Genomic DNA, 18,418 nt, shown 5'->3' on the forward strand with positions numbered 1-18,418 from the left:
TTAAAGCATTTAATGTCAATGGCCATTCTAAGCTGAATGTGCCTGCTCTCGTCAGATCGCAGAAGTTACACAGCTTAAGGCATCGCTAGTACGAGTGTGGGAGACTGTCTGGGAATCCGTGGTGCGGTTGACTTTTTATTATGTCGTTTAGATTTTGTTTCACAATCGATTAAAAAGGACTATGGATTAAAGCATTTAATGTCAATGGCCATTCTAAGCTGAATGTGCCTGCTCTCGTCAGATCGCAGAAGTTACACAGCTTAAGGCCTCGCTAGTACCAGTGTGGGAGACTGTCTGGGAATCCGTGGTGCGGTTGACTTTTTATTATGTCGTTTAGATTTTTTTTCACAATCGATTAAAAAGGACTATGGATTAAAGCATTTAATGTCAATGGCCATTCTAAGCTGAATGTGCCTGCTCTCGTCAGATCGCAGAAGTTACACTGCTTAACGCCTCGCTAGTACTAGTGTGGAAGACTGTCTGGGAATCCGTGGTGCGGTTGACTTTTTATTATGTCGTTTAGATTTTGTTTCACAATAGATTAAATAGGACTATGGATTAAAGCATTTAACGTCAATGGCCATTCTAAGCTGAATGTGCCTGCTCTCATCAGAATGCAGAAGTTACACAGCTTAAGGCCTCGCTAGTACCAGTGTGGGAGACTGTCTGGGAATCCGTGGTGCGGTTGGCTTTTTATTATGTTGTTTAGATTTTGTTTCACAATAGATTAAATAGGACTATGGATTAAGGCTTTTAACGTCAATGGCCATTCTAAGCTGAATGTGCCTGCTCTCGTCAGATCGCAGAAGTTACACAGCTTAAGGCCTCGCTAGTACCAGTGTGGGAGACTGTCTTTGAATCCGTGGTGTGGTGGAATTTTTATTATGTCGTTTAGATTTTGTTTCACAATCGATTAAAAAGGACTATGGATTAAAGCATTTAATGTCAATGGCCATTCTAAGCTGTATGTCCCTGCTCTCGTCAGATAGCAGAAGTTACACAGCTTAAGGCCTCGCTAGTACCAGTGTGGGAGACTGTCTGGGAATCCGTGGTGCGGTTGACTTTTTATTATGTCGTTTAGATTTTGTTTCACAATAGATTAAATAGGACTATGGATTAAAGCATTTAACGTCAATGGCCATTCTAAGCTGAATGTGCCTGCTCTCGTCAGAACGCAGAAATTACACAGATTAAGGTCTCGCTAGTACCAGTGTGGGAGACTGTCTGGGAATCCGTGGTACGGTTGAATTTTTATTATGTCGTTTAGATTTTGTTTCACAATCGATTAAAAAGGACTATGGATTAAAGCATTTAATGTCAATGGCCATTCTAAGCTGAATGTCCCTGCTCTCGTCAGTTCGCAGAAGTTACACAGCTTAAGGCCTCGCTAGTACCAGTGTGGGAGACTGTCTGGGAATCCGTGGTGCGGTTGGCTTTTTATTATGTTGTTTAGATTTTGTTTCACAATAGATTAAATAGGACTATGGATTAAAGCATTTAACGTCAATGGCCGTTCTAAGCTGAATGTGACTGCTCTCGTCAGATCGCAGAAGTTACACAGCTTAAGTACTCGCTAGTACCAGTGTGGGAGACTGTCTGGGAAACTGTGGTGCGGTTGACTTTTTATTATGTCGTTTAGATTTTGTTTCACAATAGATTAAATAGGACTATTGATTAAAGCATTTAACGTCAATGGCCATTCTAAGCTGAATGTGCCTGCTCTCGTCAGAACGCAGAAGTTACACAGCTTAAGGCCTCGCTAGTACCAATGTGGGAGACTGTCTGGGAATCCGTGGTGTGGTTGAATTTTTATTATGTCGTTTAGATTTTGTTTCACAATAGATTAATTAGGACTATGGATTAAAGCATTTAACGTCAATGGCCATTCTAAGCTGAATGTGCCAGCTCTCGTCAGATCGCAGAAGTTACACAGCTTAAGGCCTCGCTAGTACCAGTGTGGGAGCCTGTCTGGGAATCCGTGGTGCGGTTGAATTTTTATTATATCGTTTAGATTTTGTTTCACAATCGATTAAAAAGGACTATGGATTAAAGCATTTAATGTCAATGGCCATTCTAAGCTGAATGTGCCTGCTCTCGTTAGATCGCAGAAGTTACACTGCTTAACGCCTCGCTAGTACCAGTGTGGGAGACTGTCTGGGAATCCGTGGTGCGGTTGACTTTTTATTATGTCGTTTAGATTTTGTTTCACAATAGATTAATTAGGACTATGGATTAAAGCATTTAACGTCAATGGCCATTCTAAGCTGAATGTGCCTGCTCTCGTCAGATCGCAGAAGTTACACAGCTTAAGGCCTCGCTAGTACCAGTGTGGGAGACTGTCTTTGAATCCGTGGTGTGGTTGAATTTTTATTATGTCGTTTAGATTTTGTTTCACAATCGATTAAAAAGGACTATGGATTAAAGCATTTAATGTCAATGGCCATTCTAAGCTGTATGTCCCTGCTCTCGTCAGATAGCAGAAGTTACACAGCTTAAGGCCTCGCTAGTACCAGTGTGGGAGACTGTCTGGGAATCCGTGGTGCGGTTGACTTTTTATTATGTCGTTTAGATTTTGTTTCACAATAGATTAAAAAGGACTATGGATTAAAGCATTTAATGTCAATGGCCATTCTAAGCTGAATGTGACGGCTCTCGTCAGATCGCAGAAGTTACACAGCTTAAGTCCTCGCTAGTACCAGTGTGGGAGACTGTCTGGGAATCCGTGGTGCGGTTGACTATTTATTATGTCGTTTAGATTTTGTTTCACAATCGATTAAAAAGGACTATGGATTAAAGCATTTAATGTCAATGGCCATTCAAAGCTGAATGTGCCTGCTCTCGTCAGATCGCAGAAGTTACACAGCTTAAGGCCTCACTAGTACCAGTGTGGGAGACTGTCTGGGAAACTGTGGTGCGGTTGACTTTTTATTATGTCGTTTAGATTTTGTTTCACAATAGATTAAATAGGACTATGGATTAAAGCATTTAACGTCAATGGCCATTCTAAGCTGAATGTGCCTGCTCTCGTCAGAACGCAGAAGTTACACAGCTTAAGGCCTCGCTAGTACCAATGTGGGAGACTGTCTGGGAATCCGTGGTGTGGTTGAATTTTTATTATGTCGTTTAGATTTTGTTTCACAATAGATTAATTAGGACTATGGATTAAAGCATTTAACGTCAATGGCCATTCTAAGCTGAATGTGCCTGCTCTCGTCAGATAGCAGAAGTTACACAGCTTAAGGCCTCGCTAGTACCAGTGTGGGAGACTGTCTGGGAATCCGTGGTGCGGTTGAATTATTATTATGTCGTTTAGATTTTGTTTCACAATCGATTAAAAAGGACTATGGATTAAAGCATTAAATGTCAATGGCCATTCTAAGCTGAATGTCCCTTCTCTCGTCAGATCGCAGAAGTTACACAGCTTAAGGCCTCGCTAGTACCAGTGTGGGAGACTGTCTGGGAATCCGTGGTGTGTTTGGCTTTTTATTATGTTGTTTAGATTTTATTTCACAATAGATTAAATAGGACTATGGATTAAGGCTTTTAATGTCAATGGCCATTCTAAGCTGAATGTGCCTGCTCTCGTCAGATCGCAGAAGTTACACAACTTAAGGCCTCGCTAGTACCAGTGTCGGAGACTGTCTGGGAATCCGTGGTGCGGTTGAATTTTTATTATGTCGTTTTAGATTTTGTTTCACAATCGATTAAAAAGGACTATGGATTAAAGCATTTAATTTCAATGGCCATTCTAAGCTGAATGTGCCTGCTCTCGTCAGATCGCAGAAGTTACACAGCTTAAGGCCTCGCTAGTACCAGTGTGGGAGACTGTCTGGGAATCCGTGGTGCGGTTGAATTTTTATTATGTCGTTTAGATTTTGTTTCACAATCGATTAAAAAGGACTATGGATTAAAGCATTTAATGTCAATGGCCATTCTAAGCTGAACGTGCCTGCTCTCGTCAGATCGCAGAAGTTACACAGCTTAAGGCCTCGCTAGTACCAGTGTGGGAGACTGTCTGGGAATCCGTGGTGCGGATGTCTTTTTATTATGTCGTTTAGATTTTGTTTCACAATCGATTAAAAAGGACTATGGATTAAAGCATTTAATGTCAATGGCCATTCTAAGCTGAATGTGCCTGCTCTTGTCAGATCGCAGAAGTTACACAGGTTAAGGCCTCGCTAGTACCAGTGTGGGAGACTGTCTGGGAATCCGTGGTGTGGTTGACTTTTTATTATGTCGTTTAGATTTTGTTTCACAATCGATTAAAAAGGACTATGGATTAAAGCATTTAATGTCAATGGCCATTCTAAGCTGAATGTCCCTGCTCTCGTCAGATAGCAGAAGTTACACATCTTAAGGCCTCGCTAGTACCAGTGTGGGAGACTGTCTGGGAATCCGTGGTGCGGTTGACTTTTTATTATGTCGTTTAGATTTTGTTTCACAATAGATTAAATAGGACTATGGATTAAAGCATTTAACGTCAATGGCCATTCTAAGCTGAATGTGCCTGCTCTCGTCAGAACGCAGAAGTTACACAGCTTAAGGCCTCGCTAGTACCAGTGTGGGAGACTGTCTGGGAATCCGTGGTGCGGTTGAATTTTTATTATGTCGTTTAGATTTTGTTTCACAATCGATTAAAAAGGACTATGGATTAAAGCATTTAATGTCAATGGCCATTCTAAGCTGAATGTCCCTGCTCTCGTCAGATAACAGAAGTTACACAGCTTTAGGCCTCGCTAGTACCAGTGTGGGAGACTGTCTGGGAATCCGTGGTGCGGTTGCCTTTTTATTATGTCGTTTAGATTTTGTTTCACAATAGATTAAATAGGACTATGGATTAAAGCATTTAACGTCAATGGCCATTCTAAGCTGAATGTGCCTGCTCTCGTCAGAACGCAGAAGTTACACAGCTTAAGGCCTCCCTAGTACCAGTGTGGGAGACTGTCTGGGAATCCGTGGTGCGGTTGACTTTTTATTATGTCGTTTAGATTTTGTTTCACAATCGATTAAAAAGGACTATGGATTAAAGCATTTAATGTCAATGGCCATTCTAAGCTGAATGTCCCTGCTCTTTTTAGATCGCAGAAGTTACACAGCTTAAGGCCTCCCTAGTACCAGTGTGGGAGACTGTCTGGGAATCCGTGGTGCGGTTGATTTTTTATTATGTCGTTTAGATTTTGTTTCACAATCGATTAAAAAGGACTATGGATTAAAGCATTTAATGTCAATGGCCATTCTAAGCTGAATGTGCCTGCTCTCGTCAGATCGCAGAAGTTACACAGCTTAAGGCCTCGCTAGTACCAGTGTGGGAGACTGTCTGGGAATCCGTGGTGCGGTTGACTTTTTATTATGTCGTTTAGATTTTGTTTCACAATCAATTAAAAAGGACTATGGATTAAATCATTTAATGTCACTGGCCATTCTAAGCTGAATGTGCCTGCTCTCGTCAGATCGCAGAAGTTCCACAGCTTAAGGCCTCGCTAGTACCAGTGTGGGAGACTGTCTGGGAATCCGTGGTGCGGTTGACTTTTTATTATGTCGTTTAGATTTTGTTTCACAATCAATTAAAAAGGACTATGGATTAAAGCATTTAATGTCAATGGCCATTCTAAGCTGAATGTGCCTGCTCTCGTTGGATCGCAGAAGTTACACAGCTTAACGCCTCGCTAGTACCAGTGTGGGAGACTGTCTGGGAATCCGTGGTGCGGTTGACTTTTTATTATGTTGTTTAGATTTTGTTTCACAATAGATTAAATAGGACTATGGATTAAAGCATTTAATGTCAATGGCCATTCTAAGCTGAATGTGCCTGCTCTCGTCAGATCGCAGAAGTTACACAGCTTAAGGCCTCGCTAGTACCAGTGTGGGAGACTGTCTGGGAATCCGTGGTGCGGTTGACTTTTTATTATGTCGTTTAGATTTTGTTTCACAATCGATTAAACAGGGCTATGGATTAAAGCATTTAAAGTCAATGGCCATTCTAAGCTGAATGTCCCTGCTCTCGTCAGATCGCAGAAGTTACACAGCTTAAGGCCTCGCTAGTACCAGTGTGGGAGACTGTCTGGGAATCCGTGGTGCGGTTGACTTTTCATTATGTCGTTTAGATTTTGTTTCACAATCGATTAAACAGGGCTATGGATTAAAGCATTTAATGTCAATGGCCATTCTCAGCTGAATGTGCCTGCTCTCGTCAGAACGCAGAAGTTACACAGCTTAACGCCTCGCTAGTACCAGTGTGGGAGACTGTCTGGGAATCCGAGGTGCGGTTGACTTTTTATTATGTCGTTTAGATTTTGTTTCACAATAGATTAAATAGGACTATGGATTAAAGCATTTAACGTCAATGGCCATTCTAAGCTGAATGTGCCTGCTCTCGTCAGATCGCAGAAGTTACACAGCTTAAGGCCTTGCTAGTACCAGTGTGGGAGACTGTCTGGGAATCCGTGGTGCGGTTGAATTTTTATTATGTCGTTTAGATTTTGTTTCACAATCGATTAAAAAGGACTATGGATTAAAACATTTAAAGTCAATGGCCATTCTAAGCTGAATGTCCCTGCTCTCGGCAGATCGCAGAAGTTACACAGCTTAAGGCCTCGCTAGTACCAGTGTGGGAGACTGTCTGGGAATCCGTGGTGCGGTTGACTTTTTATTATGTCGTTTAGATTTTGTTTCACAATCGATTAAACAGGGCTATGGATTAAAGCATTTAATGTCAATGGCCATTCTCAGCTGAATGTGCCTGCTCTCGTCAGAACGCAGAAGTTACACAGCTTAAGGCCTCGCTAGTACCAGTGTGGGAGACTGTCTGGGAATCCGTGGTGCGGTTGAATTTTTATTATGTCGTTTAGATTTTGTTTCACAATCGATTAAAAAGGACTATGGATTAAACCATTTAAAGTCAATGGCCATTCTAAGCTGAATGTCCCTGCTCTCGGCAGATCGCAGAAGTTACACAGCTTAAGGCCTCGCTAGTACCAGTGTGGGAGACTGTCTGGGAATCCGTGGTGCGGTTGACTTTTTATTATGTCGTTTAGATTTTGTTTCACAATCGATTAAAAAGGACTATGGATTAAAGCATTTAATGTCAATGGCCATTCTAAGCTGAATGTGCCTGCTCTCGTCAGATCGCAGAAGTTACACAGCTTAAGGCCTTGCTAGTACCAGTGTGGGAGACTGTCTGGGAATCCGTGGTGCGGTTGACTTTTTATTATGTCGTTTAGATTTTGTTTCACAATCGATTAAACAGGGCTATGGATTAAAGCATTTAATGTCAATGGCCATTCTCAGCTGAATGTGCCTGCTCTCGTCAGAACGCAGAAGTTACACAGCTTAAGGCCTCGCTAGTACCAATGTGGGAGACTGTCTGGGAATCCGTGGTGCGGTTGACTTTTTATTATGTCGTTTAGATTTTGTTTCACAATCGATTAAAAAGGACTATGGATTAAAGCATTTAATGTCAATGGCCATTCTAAGCTGAATGTCCCTGCTCTTTTTAGATCGCAGAAGTTACACAGCTTAAGGCCTCGCTAGTACCAGTGTGGGAGACTGTCTGGGAATCCGTGGTGCGGTTGACTTTTTATTATGTCGTTTAGATTTTGTTTCACAATCGATTAAAAAGGACTATGGATTAAAGCATTTAATGTCAATGGCCATTCTAAGCTGAATGTGCCTGCTCTCGTCAGATCGCAGAAGTTACACAGCTTAAGGCCTCGCTAGTACCAGTGTGGGAGACTGTCTGGGAATCCGTGGTGCGGTTGATTTTTTATTATGTCGTTTAGATTTTGTTTCACAATCGATTAAAAAGGACTATGGATTAAAGCATTTAATGTCAATGGCCATTCTAAGCTGAATGTGCCTGCTCTCGTCAGATCGCAGAAGTTACACAGCATAAGGCCTCGCTAGTACCAGTGTGGGAGACTGTCTGGGAATCCGTGGTGCGGTTGACTTTTTATTATGTCGTTTAGATTTTGTTTCACAATCAATTAAAAAGGACTATGGATTAAATCATTTAATGTCACTGGCCATTCTAAGCTGAATGTGCCTGCTCTCGTCAGATCGCAGAAGTTACACAGCTTAAGGCCTCGCTAGTACCAGTATGGGAGACTGTCTGGGAATCCGTGGTGCGGTTGATTTTTTATTATGTCGTTTAGATTTTGTTTCACAATCGATTAAAAAGGACTATGGATTAAAGCATTTAATGTCAATGGCCATTCTAAGCTGAATGTGCCTGCTCTCGTCAGATCGCAGAAGTTACACAGCTTAAGGCCTCGCTAGTACCAGTGTGGGAGACTGTCTGGGAATCCGTGGTGCGGTTGACTTTTTATTATGTCGTTTAGATTTTGTTTCACAATCAATTAAAAAGGACTATGGATTAAAGCATTTAATGTCAATGGCCATTCTAAGCTGAATGTGCCTGCTCTCGTCAAATCTCAGAAGTTACACAGCTTAAGGCCTCGCTAGTACTAGTGTGGGAGACTGTCTGGGAATCCGTGGTGCGGTTGACTTTTTATTATGTTGTTTAGATTTTGTTTCACAATAGATTAAATAGGACTATGGATTAAAGCATTTAACGCCAATGGCCATTCTAAGCTGAATGTGCCTGCTCTCGTCAGAACGCAGAAGTTACACAGCTTAAGGCCTCGCTAGTACCAGTGTGGGAGACTGTCTGGGAATCCGTGGTGCGGTTCCATTTTTATTATGTCGTTTAGATTTTGTTTAACAATCGATTAAAAAGGACTATGGATTAAAGCATTTAATGTCAATGGCCATTCTAAGCTGAATGTGCCTGCTCTCGTCAGATCGCAGAAGTTACACAGCTTAAGGCCTCGCTAGTACCAGTGTGGGAGACTGTCTGGGAATCCGTGGTGCGGTTGATTTTTTATTATGTCGTTTAGATTTTGTTTCACAATCGATTAAAAAGGACTATGGATTAAAGCATTTAATGTCAATGGCCATTCTAAGCTGAATGTGCCTGCTCTCGTCAGATCGCAGAAGTTACACAGCTTAATTCCTCGCTAGTACCAGTGTGGGAGACTGTCTGGGAATCCGTGGTGCGGTTGACTTTTTATTATGTCGTTTAGATTTTGTTTCACAATCAATTAAAAAGGACTATGGATTAAAGCATTTAATGTCAATGGCCATTCTAAGCTGAATGTGCCTGCTCTCGTCGGATCGCAGAAGTTACACAGCTTAAGGCCTCGCTAGTACTAGTGTGGGAGACTGTCTGGGAATCCGTGGTGCGGTTGACTTTTTATTATGTTGTTTAGATTTTGTTTCACAATAGATTAAATAGGACTATGGATTAAAGCATTTAACGCCAATGGCCATTCTAAGCTGAATGTGCCTGCTCTCGTCAGAACGCAGAAGTTACACAGCTTAAGGCCTCGCTAGTACCAGTGTGGGAGACTGTCTGGGAATCCGTGGTGCGGTTCCATTTTTATTATGTCGTTTAGATTTTGTTTAACAATCGATTAAAAAGGACTATGGATTAAAGCATTTAATGTCAATGGCCATTCTAAGCTGAATGTCCCTGCTCTCGTCAAATCGCAGAAGTTACACAGCTTAAGGCCTCGCTAGTACCAGTGTGGGAGACTGTCTGGGAATCCGTGGTGCGGTTGCCTTTTTATTATGTTGTTTAGATTTTGTTTCACAATAGATTAAATAGGACTATGGATTAAGGCTTTTAATGTCAACGGCCATTCTAAGCTGAATGTGCCTGCTCTCGTCAGATCGCAGAAATTACACAGCTTAAGGCCTCGCTAGTACCAGTGTGGGAGACTGTCTGGGAATCCGTGGTGCGGTTGACTTTTTATTATGTCGTTTAGATTTTGTTTCACAATCGATTAAAAAGGACTATGGATTAAAGCATTTAATGTCAATGGCCATTCTAAGCTGAATGAGCCTGCTCTCGTTAGATCACAGAAGTTACACAGCTTAACGCCTCGCTAGTACCAGTGTGGGAGACTGTCTGGGAATCCGTGGTGCGGTTGACTTTTTATTATGTCGTTTAGATTTTGTTTCACAATAGATTAAATAGGACTATGGATTAAAGCATTTAACATCAATGGCCATTCTAAGCTGAATGTGCCTGCTCTCGTCAGATCGCAGAAGTTACACAGCTTAAGGCCTCGCTAGTACCAGTGTAGGAGACTGTCTGGGAATCCGTGGTGCGGTTTAATTTTTATTATGTCGTTTAGATTTTGTTTCACAATCGATTAAAAAGGAGTATGGATTAAAGCATTTAATATCAATGGCCATTCTAAGCTGAATGTCCCTTCTCTCGTCAGATCGCAGAAGTTACACAGCTTAAGGCCTCGCTAGTACCAGTGTGGGAGACTGTCTGGGAATCCGTGGTGCGGTTGACTTTTTATTATGTCGTTTAGATTTTGTTTCACAATCAATTAAAAAGGACTATGGATTAAAGCATTTAATGTCACTTGCCATTCTAAGCTGAATGTGCCTCCTCTCGTCAGATCGCAGAAGTTACACAGCTTAAGGCCTCGCTAGTACTAGTGTGGGAGACTGTCTGGGAATCCGTGGTGCGGTTGACTTTTTATTATGTTGTTTAGATTTTGTTTCACAATAGATTAAATAGGACTATGGATTAAAGCATTTAACGTCAATGGCCATTCTAAGCTGAATGTGCCTGCTCTCGTCAGATCGCAGAAGTTACACAGCTTAAGGCCTCGCTAGTACCAGTGTGGGAGACTGTCTGGGAATCCGTGGTGTGGTTGAATTTTTATTATGTCGTTTAGATTTTGTTTCACAATCGATTAAAAAGGACTATGGATTAAAGCATTTAATGTCAATGGCCATTCTAAGCTGAATGTCCCTGCTCTCGTCAGATCGCAGAAGTTACACAGCTTAAGGCCTCGCTAGTACCAGTGTGGGAGACTGTCTGGGAATCCGTGGTGCGGTTGTCTTTTTATTATGTCGTTTAGATTTTGTTTCACAATCGATAAAAAAGGACTATGGATTAAAGCATTTAATGTCAATGGCCATTCTAAGCTGAATGTGCCTGCTCTCGTTAGATCGCAGAAGTTACACAGCTTAACGCCTCGCTAGTACCAGTGTGGGAGACTGTCTGGGAATCCGAGGTGCGGTTGACTTTTTATTATGTCGTTTAGATTTTGTTTCACAATCGATTAAAAAGGACTATGGATTAAAGTATTTAATGTCAATGGCCATTCTAAGCTGAATGTGCCTGCTCTCGTTAGATCGCAGAAGATACACAGCTTAACGCCTCGCTAGAACCAGTGTGGGAGACTGTCTGGGAATCCGTGGTGCGGCTGAATTTTTATTATGTCGTTTAGATTTTGTTTCACAATCGATTTAAAAGGACTATGGATTAAAGCATTTAATGTCAATGGCCATTCTAAGCTGAATGTCCCTGCTCTCGTCAGATCGCAGAAGTTACACAGCTTAAGGCCTCGCTAGTACCAGTGCGGGAGACTGTCTGGGAATCCGTGGTGCGGTTGACTTTTTATTATGGCGTTTAGATTTTGTTTCACAATCGATTAAGTAGGACTATGGATTAAAGCATTTAACGTCAATGGCCATTCTAAGCTGAATGTGCCTGCTCTCGTCAGAACGCAGAAGTTACACAGCTAAGGCCTCGCTAGTACCAGTGTGGGAGACTGTCTGGGAAGCCGTGGTGCGGTTGAATTTTTATTATGTCGTTTAGATTTTGTTTCACAATCGATAAAAAAGGACTATGGATTAAAGCATTTAATGTCAATGGCCATTCTAAGCTGAATGTCCCTGCTCTCGTCAGATCGCAGAAGTTACACAGCTTAACGCCTCACTAGTACCAGTGTGGGAGACTGTCTGGGAATCCGAGGTGCGGTTGACTTTTTATTATGTCGTTTAGATTTTGTTTCACAATAGATTAAATAGGACTATGGATTAAAGCATTTAACATCAATGGCTATTCTAAGCTGAATGTGCCTGCTCTCGTCAGATCGCAGAAGTTACACAGCTTAAGGCCTCGCTAGTAACAGTGTGGGAGACTGTCTGGGAATCCGTGGTGCGGTTGAATTTTTATTATGTCGTTTAGATTTTGTTTCACAATCGATTAAAAAGGACTATGGATTAAAACATTTAAAGTCAATGGCCATTCTAAGCTGAATGTCCCTGCTCTCGGCAGATCGCAGAAGTTACACAGCTTAAGGCCTCGCTAGTACCAGTGTGGGAGACTGTCTGGGAATCCGTGGTGCGGTTGACTTTTTATTATGTCGTTTAGATTTTGTTTCACAATCGATTAAACAGGGCTATGGATTAAAGCATTTAATGTCTATGGCCATTCTAAGCTGAATGTGCCTGCTCTCGTCAGATCGCAGAAGTTACACAACTTAAGGCCTTGCTAGTACCAGTGTGGGAGACTGTCTGGGAATCCGTGGTGCGGTTGACTTTTTATTATGTCGGTTAGATTTTGTTTCACAATAGATTAAATAGGACTATGGATTAAAGCACTTAACAGCAATGGCCATTCTAAGCTGAATGTCCCTGCTCTTTTCAGATCGCAGAAGTTACACAGCTTAAGGCCTCGCTAGTACCAGTGTGGGAGACTGTCTGGGTATCCGTGGTGCGGTTTAATTTTTATTATGTCGTTTAGATTTTGTTTCACAATCGATTAAAAAGGACTATGGATTAAAGCATTTAATGTCAATGGCCATTCTAAGCTGAATGTGCCTGCTCTCGTCAGATCGCAGAAGTAACACAGCTTAAGGCCTCGCTAGTACCAGTGTGGGAGACTGTCTGGGAATCCGTGGTGCGGTTGACTTTTTATTATGTCGTTTAGATTTTGTTTCACAATCGATTAAAAAGGACTATGGATTAAAGCATTTAATGTCAATGGCCATTCTAAGCTGAATGTCCCTGCTCTTTTCATAGACGCTCGATCTTGGCGGCATTCGTCTCAGCGCCTGGCAATTAGTATAGAAGCACTGTCTTTGACTTATCTGAAAGTTTCCCAGGCGAGCTATTCACAAGTAAATCCTAGACGCTCGATCTTGGTTACTTTCGCTTTCGCGGCTGGCAGCAAAGTACAGAACCATGTTTCTGTGAATAACTCTTGAACCGTAAGTCACAGACGCTCGCTCTTGGCTGCATTCGTTTCAGCTCGTGGCAGCCAGTCTAAAAAAACACTATCTTGGACTTCTCTGGATGTTTCCCAGGCGAGCTATTGGCAGCATGTTCAAAACCACTGTTTCTGAGGCTAATTCTTGAACCGTAAGTCATAGACGCTCGATCTTGGCGGCATTCGTCTCAGCGCCTGGCAATTAGTATAGAAGCACTGTTTCCCACTGTTTCTGAGGCTAATTCTTGAACCGTAAGTCTTAGACGCTTGATCTTGGCGGCATTCGTCTCAGCGCCTGGCAATTAGCATAGAAGCACTGTCTTTGACTTATCTGAAAGTTTCCCAGGCGAGCTATTGACAAGTAAATCCTAGACGCTCGATCTTGGTTACTTTCGCTTTCGCGGCTGGCAGCAAAGTTTAGAACCATGTTTCTGTGAATAACTCTTGAACCGTAAGTCACAGACGCTCGCTCTTGGCTGCATGCGTTTCAGCTCGTGGCAGCCAGTCTAAAAAAACACTATCTTGGACTTCTCTGGATGTTTCCCAGGCGAGCTATTGGCAGCATGTTTAGAACCACTGTTTCTGAGGCTAATTCTTGAACCGTAAGTCATAGACGCTCGATCTTGGCGGCATTCGTCTCAGCACCTGGAAATTAGTATAGAAGCACTGTTTCCCACTGTTTCTGAGGCTAATTCTTGAACCGTAAGTCATAGACGCTCGATCTTGGCGGCATTCGTCTCAGCGCCTGGCAATTAGTATAGAAGCACTGTCTTTGACTTCACTGGATGTTTCCCAGGCGAGCTATTGACAAGTAAATCCTAGACGCTCGATCTTGGTTATTTTTGCTTTCGCGGCTGGCAGCAAAGTTCAGAACCATGTTTCTGTGAATAACTCTTGAACCGTAAGTGACAGACGCTCGCTCTTGGCTGCATTCGTTTCAGCTCGTGGCAGCCAGTCTAAAAAACACTATCTTGGACTTCTCTGGATGTTTCCCAGGCGAGCTATTGGCAGCATGTTCAGAACCACTGTTTCTGAGGCTAATTCTTGAACCGTAAGTCATAGACGCTCGATCTTGGCGGCATTCGTCTCAGCGCCTGGCAATTAGTATAGAAGCACTGTTTCCCACTGTTTCTGAGGCTAATTCTTGAACCGTAAGTCTTAGACGCTTGATCTTGGCGGCATTCGTCTCAGCGCCTGGCAATTAGCATAGAAGCACTGTCTTTGACTTATCTGAAAGTTTCCCAGGCGAGCTATTCACAAGTAAATCCTAGACGCTCGATCTTGGTTACTTTCGCTTTCGCGGCTGGCAGCAAAGTTCCGAACCATGTTTCTGTGAATAACTCTTGAACCGTAAGTCACAGACGCTCGCTCTTGGCTGCATTCGTTTCAGCTCGTGGCAGCCAGTCTAAAAAACACTATCTTGGACTTCTCTGGATGTTTCCCAGGCGAGCTATTGGCAGCATGTTTTGAACCACTGTTTCTGAGGCTAATTCTTGAACCGTAAGTCTTAGACGCTTGATCTTGGCGGCATTCGTCTCAGCGCCTGGCAATTAGTATAGAAGCACTGTCTTTGACTTCTCTGGATGTTTCCCAGGCGAGCTATTCACAAGTAAATCCTAGACGCTCGATCTTGGTTACTTTCGCTTTCGCGGCTGGCAACAAAGTTCAGAACCATGTTTCTGTGAATAACTCTTGAACCGTAAGTCACAGACGCTCGCTCTTGGCTGCATTCGTTTCAGCTCGTGGCAGCCAGTCTAAAAAAACACTATCTTGGACTTCTCTGGATGTTTCCCAGGCGAGCTATTGGCAGCATGTTCAAAACCACTGTTTCTGAGGCTAATTCTTGAACCGTAAGTCATAGACGCTCGATCTTGGCGGCATTCGTCTCAGCGCCTGGCAATTAGTATAGAAGCACTGTTTCCCACTGTTTCTGAGGCTAATTCTTGAACCGTAAGTCTTAGACGCTTGATCTTGGCGGCATTCGTCTCAGCGCCTGGCAATTAGTATAGAAGCACTGTCTTTGACTTATCTGAAAGTTTCCCAGGCGAGCTATTCACAAGTAAATCCTAGACGCTCGATCTTGGTTACTTTCGCTTTCGCGGCTGGCAGCAAAGTTCAGAACCATGTTTCTGTGAATAACTCTTGAACCGTAAGTCACAGACGCTCGCTCTTGGCTGCATTCGTTTCAGCTCGTGGCAGCCAGTCTAAAAAACACTATCTTGGACTTCTCTGGATGTTTCCCAGGCGAGCTATTGGCAGCATGTTCAGAACCACTGTTTCTGAGGCTAATTCTTGAACCGTAAGTCATAGACGCTCGATCTTGGCGGCATTCGTCTCAGCGCCTGGCAATTAGTATAGAAGCACTGTCTTTGACTTCTCTGGATGTTTCCCATGCGAGCTATTGACAAGTAAATCCTAGACGCTCGATCTTGGTTACTTTCGCTTTCGCGGCTGGCAGCAAAGTTCAGAACCATGTTTCTGCGAATAACTCTTGAACCGTAAGTCACAGACGCTCGCTCTTGGCTGCATTCGTTTCAGCTCGTGGCAGCCAGTCTAAAAAAACACTATCTTGGACTTCTCTGGATGTTTCCCAGGCGAGCTATTGGCAGCCGGTTCAAAACCACTGTTTCTGAGGCTAATTCTTGAACCGTAAGTCATAGACGCTCGATCTTGGCGGCATTCGTCTCAGCGCCTGGCAATTAGTATAGAAGCACTGTTTCCCACTGTTTCTGAGGCTAATTCTTGAACCGTAAGTCTTAGACGCTTGATCTTGGCGGCATTCGTCTCAGCGCCTGGCAATTAGCATAGAAGCACTGTCTTTGACTTATCTGAAAGTTTCCCAGGCGAGCTATTCACAAGTAAATCCTAGACGCTCGATCTTGGTTACTTTCGCTTTCGCGGCTGGCAGCAAAGTACAGAACCATGTTTCTGTGAATAACTCTTGAACCGTAAGTCACAGACGCTCGCTCTTGGCTGCATTCGTTTCAGCTCGTGGCAGCCAGTCTAAAAAAACACTATCTTGGACTTCTCTGGATGTTTCCCAGGCGAGCTATTGGCAGCATGTTCAAAACCACTGTTTCTGAGGCTAATTCTTGAACCGTAAGTCATAGACGCTCGATCTTGGCGGCATTCGTCTCAGCGCCTGGCAATTAGTATAGAAGCACTGTTTCCCACTGTTTCTGAGGCTAATTCTTGAACCGTAAGTCTTAGACGCTTGATCTTGGCGGCATTCGTCTCAGCGCCTGGCAATTAGCATAGAAGCACTGTCTTTGACTTATCTGAAAGTTTCCCAGGCGAGCTATTGACAAGTAAATCCTAGACGCTCGATCTTGGTTACTTTCGCTTTCGCGGCTGGCAGCAAAGTTTAGAACCATGTTTCTGTGAATAACTCTTGAACCGTAAGTCACAGACGCTCGCTCTTGGCTGCATTCGTTTCAGCTCGTGGCAGCCAGTCTAAAAAAACACTATCTTGGACTTCTCTGGATGTTTCCCAGGCGAGCTATTGGCAGCATGTTCAGAACCACTGTTTCTGAGGCTAATTCTTGAACCGTAAGTCATAGACGCTCGACCTTGGCGGCATTCGTCTCAGCACCTGGCAATTAGTATAGAAGCACTGTCTTTGACTTCTCTGGATGTTTCCCAGGCGAGCTATTGGCAGCCGGTTCAAAACCACTGTTTCTGAGGCTAATTCTTGAACCGTAAGTCATAGAAGCTCGATCTTGGCGGCATTCGTCTCAGCGCCTGGCAATTAGTATAGAAGCACTGTTTCCCACTGTTTCTGAGGCTAATTCTTGAACCGTAAGTCTTAGACGCTTGATCTTGGCGGCATTCGTCTCAGCGCCTGGCAATTAGCATAGAAGCACTGTCTTTGACTTATCTGAAAGTTTCCCAGGCGAGCTATTCACAAGTAAATCCTAGACGCTCGATCTTGGTTACTTTCGCTTTCGCGGCTGGCAGCAAAGTACAGAACCATGTTTCTGTGAATAACTCTTGAACCGTAAGTCACAGACGCTCGCTCTTGGCTGCATTCGTTTCAGCTTGTGGCAGCCAGTCTAAAAAAACACTATCTTGGACTTCTCTGGATGTTTCCCAGGCGAGCAATTGGCAGCATGTTCAAAACCACTGTTTCTGAGGCTAATTCTTGAACCGTAAGTCATAGACGCTCGATCTTGGCGGCATTCGTCTCAGCGCCTGGCAATTAGTATAGAAGCACTGTTTCCCACTGTTTCTGAGGCTAATTCTTGAACCGTAAGTCTTAGACGCTTGATCTTGGCGGCATTCGTCTCAGCGCCTGGCAATTAGCATAGAAGCACTGTCTTTGACTTATCTGAAAGTTTCCCAGGCGAGCTATTGACAAGTAAATCCTAGACGCTCGATCTTGGTTACTTTCGCTTTCGCGGCTGGCAGCAAAGTTTAGAACCATGTTTCTGTGAATAACTCTTGAACCGTAAGTCACAGACGCTCGCTCTTGGCTGCATTCGTTTCAGCTCGTGGCAGCCAGTCTAAAAAAAACACTATCTTGGACTTCTCTGGATGTTTCCCAGGCGAGCTATTGGCAGCATGTTCAGAACCACTGTTTCTGAGGCTAATTCTTGAACCGTAAGTCATAGACGCTCGATCTTGGCGGCATTCGTCTCAGCGCCTGGCAATTAGTATAGAAGCACTGTCTTTGACTTCTCTGGATGTTTCCCATGCGAGCTATTGACAAGTAAATCCTAGACGCTCGATCTTGGTTACTTTCGCTTTCGCGGCTGGCAGCAAAGTTCAGAACCATGTTTCTGTGAATAACTCTTGAACCGTAAGTCACAGACGCTCGCTCTTGGCTGCATTCGTTTCAGCTCGTGGCAGCCAGTCTAAAAAAACACTATCTTGGACTTCTCTGGATGTTTCCCAGGCGAGCTATTGGCAGCCGGTTCAAAACCACTGTTTCTGAGGCTAATTCTTGAACCGTAAGTCATAGACGCTCGATCTTGGCGGCATTCGTCTCAGCGCCTGGCAATTAGTATAGAAGCACTGTTTCCCACTGTTTCTGAGGCTAATTCTTGAACCGTAAGTCTTAGACGCTTGATCTTGGCGGCATTCGTCTCAGCGCCTGACAATTAGCATAGAAGCACTGTCTTTGACTTATCTGAAAGTTTCCCAGGCGAGCTATTGACAAGTAAATCCTAGACGCTCGATCTTGGTTACTTTCGCTTTCGCGGCTGGCAGCAAAGTTTAGAACCATGTTTCTGTGAATAACTCTTGAACCGTAAGTCACAGACGCTCGCTCTTGGCTGCATTCGTTTCAGCTCGTGGCAGCCAGTCTAAAAAAACACTATCTTGGACTTCTCTGGATGTTTC

At 43.4% G+C, this 18,418-nt stretch overlaps 57 pseudogenes; all 57 read left to right on the forward strand.

Annotated features, from left to right (window-relative positions):
- Positions 1–14: 14 nt before the first annotated feature.
- Positions 15–133, forward strand: LOC142718452 (5S ribosomal RNA; annotated as a pseudogene).
- A 67-nt stretch (positions 134–200) lies between these two features.
- On the forward strand, positions 201–319 carry LOC142718659 (5S ribosomal RNA; annotated as a pseudogene).
- Positions 320–572: 253 nt separating this feature from the next.
- Positions 573–691, forward strand: LOC142718776 (5S ribosomal RNA; annotated as a pseudogene).
- A 253-nt stretch (positions 692–944) lies between these two features.
- Positions 945–1,063, forward strand: LOC142719068 (5S ribosomal RNA; annotated as a pseudogene).
- Positions 1,064–1,316: 253 nt separating this feature from the next.
- Positions 1,317–1,435, forward strand: LOC142719043 (5S ribosomal RNA; annotated as a pseudogene).
- Positions 1,436–1,688: 253 nt separating this feature from the next.
- Positions 1,689–1,807, forward strand: LOC142719008 (5S ribosomal RNA; annotated as a pseudogene).
- A 67-nt stretch (positions 1,808–1,874) lies between these two features.
- LOC142718585 (5S ribosomal RNA) lies at positions 1,875–1,993 on the forward strand (annotated as a pseudogene).
- Positions 1,994–2,060: 67 nt separating this feature from the next.
- Positions 2,061–2,179, forward strand: LOC142718587 (5S ribosomal RNA; annotated as a pseudogene).
- Positions 2,180–2,432: 253 nt separating this feature from the next.
- LOC142719069 (5S ribosomal RNA) lies at positions 2,433–2,551 on the forward strand (annotated as a pseudogene).
- A 253-nt stretch (positions 2,552–2,804) lies between these two features.
- Positions 2,805–2,923, forward strand: LOC142718969 (5S ribosomal RNA; annotated as a pseudogene).
- Positions 2,924–2,990: 67 nt separating this feature from the next.
- LOC142719009 (5S ribosomal RNA) lies at positions 2,991–3,109 on the forward strand (annotated as a pseudogene).
- A 67-nt stretch (positions 3,110–3,176) lies between these two features.
- On the forward strand, positions 3,177–3,295 carry LOC142718446 (5S ribosomal RNA; annotated as a pseudogene).
- A 253-nt stretch (positions 3,296–3,548) lies between these two features.
- LOC142718603 (5S ribosomal RNA) lies at positions 3,549–3,667 on the forward strand (annotated as a pseudogene).
- A 68-nt stretch (positions 3,668–3,735) lies between these two features.
- On the forward strand, positions 3,736–3,854 carry LOC142718673 (5S ribosomal RNA; annotated as a pseudogene).
- Positions 3,855–3,921: 67 nt separating this feature from the next.
- On the forward strand, positions 3,922–4,040 carry LOC142719093 (5S ribosomal RNA; annotated as a pseudogene).
- A 67-nt stretch (positions 4,041–4,107) lies between these two features.
- On the forward strand, positions 4,108–4,226 carry LOC142718509 (5S ribosomal RNA; annotated as a pseudogene).
- A 67-nt stretch (positions 4,227–4,293) lies between these two features.
- On the forward strand, positions 4,294–4,412 carry LOC142718532 (5S ribosomal RNA; annotated as a pseudogene).
- Positions 4,413–4,479: 67 nt separating this feature from the next.
- Positions 4,480–4,598, forward strand: LOC142718789 (5S ribosomal RNA; annotated as a pseudogene).
- A 253-nt stretch (positions 4,599–4,851) lies between these two features.
- LOC142718802 (5S ribosomal RNA) lies at positions 4,852–4,970 on the forward strand (annotated as a pseudogene).
- A 253-nt stretch (positions 4,971–5,223) lies between these two features.
- Positions 5,224–5,342, forward strand: LOC142718661 (5S ribosomal RNA; annotated as a pseudogene).
- A 67-nt stretch (positions 5,343–5,409) lies between these two features.
- On the forward strand, positions 5,410–5,528 carry LOC142718571 (5S ribosomal RNA; annotated as a pseudogene).
- A 67-nt stretch (positions 5,529–5,595) lies between these two features.
- Positions 5,596–5,714, forward strand: LOC142718513 (5S ribosomal RNA; annotated as a pseudogene).
- A 67-nt stretch (positions 5,715–5,781) lies between these two features.
- On the forward strand, positions 5,782–5,900 carry LOC142718662 (5S ribosomal RNA; annotated as a pseudogene).
- Positions 5,901–5,967: 67 nt separating this feature from the next.
- On the forward strand, positions 5,968–6,086 carry LOC142718729 (5S ribosomal RNA; annotated as a pseudogene).
- Positions 6,087–6,153: 67 nt separating this feature from the next.
- LOC142719079 (5S ribosomal RNA) lies at positions 6,154–6,272 on the forward strand (annotated as a pseudogene).
- A 67-nt stretch (positions 6,273–6,339) lies between these two features.
- Positions 6,340–6,458, forward strand: LOC142719007 (5S ribosomal RNA; annotated as a pseudogene).
- Positions 6,459–6,525: 67 nt separating this feature from the next.
- LOC142719028 (5S ribosomal RNA) lies at positions 6,526–6,644 on the forward strand (annotated as a pseudogene).
- A 67-nt stretch (positions 6,645–6,711) lies between these two features.
- Positions 6,712–6,830, forward strand: LOC142718935 (5S ribosomal RNA; annotated as a pseudogene).
- A 67-nt stretch (positions 6,831–6,897) lies between these two features.
- LOC142719030 (5S ribosomal RNA) lies at positions 6,898–7,016 on the forward strand (annotated as a pseudogene).
- A 67-nt stretch (positions 7,017–7,083) lies between these two features.
- Positions 7,084–7,202, forward strand: LOC142718769 (5S ribosomal RNA; annotated as a pseudogene).
- A 67-nt stretch (positions 7,203–7,269) lies between these two features.
- On the forward strand, positions 7,270–7,388 carry LOC142718741 (5S ribosomal RNA; annotated as a pseudogene).
- A 67-nt stretch (positions 7,389–7,455) lies between these two features.
- On the forward strand, positions 7,456–7,574 carry LOC142718447 (5S ribosomal RNA; annotated as a pseudogene).
- A 67-nt stretch (positions 7,575–7,641) lies between these two features.
- LOC142718772 (5S ribosomal RNA) lies at positions 7,642–7,760 on the forward strand (annotated as a pseudogene).
- Positions 7,761–7,827: 67 nt separating this feature from the next.
- LOC142718943 (5S ribosomal RNA) lies at positions 7,828–7,946 on the forward strand (annotated as a pseudogene).
- Positions 7,947–8,013: 67 nt separating this feature from the next.
- LOC142719071 (5S ribosomal RNA) lies at positions 8,014–8,132 on the forward strand (annotated as a pseudogene).
- A 67-nt stretch (positions 8,133–8,199) lies between these two features.
- LOC142718663 (5S ribosomal RNA) lies at positions 8,200–8,318 on the forward strand (annotated as a pseudogene).
- A 67-nt stretch (positions 8,319–8,385) lies between these two features.
- LOC142718461 (5S ribosomal RNA) lies at positions 8,386–8,504 on the forward strand (annotated as a pseudogene).
- Positions 8,505–8,571: 67 nt separating this feature from the next.
- LOC142718592 (5S ribosomal RNA) lies at positions 8,572–8,690 on the forward strand (annotated as a pseudogene).
- A 67-nt stretch (positions 8,691–8,757) lies between these two features.
- On the forward strand, positions 8,758–8,876 carry LOC142718773 (5S ribosomal RNA; annotated as a pseudogene).
- Positions 8,877–8,943: 67 nt separating this feature from the next.
- Positions 8,944–9,062, forward strand: LOC142718527 (5S ribosomal RNA; annotated as a pseudogene).
- A 67-nt stretch (positions 9,063–9,129) lies between these two features.
- On the forward strand, positions 9,130–9,248 carry LOC142718702 (5S ribosomal RNA; annotated as a pseudogene).
- Positions 9,249–9,315: 67 nt separating this feature from the next.
- On the forward strand, positions 9,316–9,434 carry LOC142718593 (5S ribosomal RNA; annotated as a pseudogene).
- A 67-nt stretch (positions 9,435–9,501) lies between these two features.
- LOC142718498 (5S ribosomal RNA) lies at positions 9,502–9,620 on the forward strand (annotated as a pseudogene).
- A 67-nt stretch (positions 9,621–9,687) lies between these two features.
- LOC142719084 (5S ribosomal RNA) lies at positions 9,688–9,806 on the forward strand (annotated as a pseudogene).
- Positions 9,807–10,059: 253 nt separating this feature from the next.
- On the forward strand, positions 10,060–10,178 carry LOC142718994 (5S ribosomal RNA; annotated as a pseudogene).
- A 67-nt stretch (positions 10,179–10,245) lies between these two features.
- LOC142718590 (5S ribosomal RNA) lies at positions 10,246–10,364 on the forward strand (annotated as a pseudogene).
- A 67-nt stretch (positions 10,365–10,431) lies between these two features.
- LOC142718594 (5S ribosomal RNA) lies at positions 10,432–10,550 on the forward strand (annotated as a pseudogene).
- Positions 10,551–10,617: 67 nt separating this feature from the next.
- Positions 10,618–10,736, forward strand: LOC142719022 (5S ribosomal RNA; annotated as a pseudogene).
- A 67-nt stretch (positions 10,737–10,803) lies between these two features.
- Positions 10,804–10,922, forward strand: LOC142718848 (5S ribosomal RNA; annotated as a pseudogene).
- Positions 10,923–10,989: 67 nt separating this feature from the next.
- LOC142719102 (5S ribosomal RNA) lies at positions 10,990–11,108 on the forward strand (annotated as a pseudogene).
- Positions 11,109–11,361: 253 nt separating this feature from the next.
- Positions 11,362–11,480, forward strand: LOC142718947 (5S ribosomal RNA; annotated as a pseudogene).
- Positions 11,481–11,547: 67 nt separating this feature from the next.
- On the forward strand, positions 11,548–11,665 carry LOC142718540 (5S ribosomal RNA; annotated as a pseudogene).
- Positions 11,666–11,732: 67 nt separating this feature from the next.
- Positions 11,733–11,851, forward strand: LOC142718468 (5S ribosomal RNA; annotated as a pseudogene).
- Positions 11,852–11,918: 67 nt separating this feature from the next.
- LOC142718564 (5S ribosomal RNA) lies at positions 11,919–12,037 on the forward strand (annotated as a pseudogene).
- Positions 12,038–12,104: 67 nt separating this feature from the next.
- Positions 12,105–12,223, forward strand: LOC142719031 (5S ribosomal RNA; annotated as a pseudogene).
- Positions 12,224–12,290: 67 nt separating this feature from the next.
- On the forward strand, positions 12,291–12,409 carry LOC142719141 (5S ribosomal RNA; annotated as a pseudogene).
- A 253-nt stretch (positions 12,410–12,662) lies between these two features.
- Positions 12,663–12,781, forward strand: LOC142718796 (5S ribosomal RNA; annotated as a pseudogene).
- The last annotated feature ends 5,637 nt before the right edge of the window (positions 12,782–18,418 follow it).

This window comes from Rhinoderma darwinii, unplaced genomic scaffold (genome assembly GCF_050947455.1).
Source record: "Rhinoderma darwinii isolate aRhiDar2 unplaced genomic scaffold, aRhiDar2.hap1 Scaffold_469, whole genome shotgun sequence".
In the NCBI taxonomy this organism is placed as follows: Eukaryota; Metazoa; Chordata; class Amphibia; order Anura; family Rhinodermatidae; genus Rhinoderma; species Rhinoderma darwinii.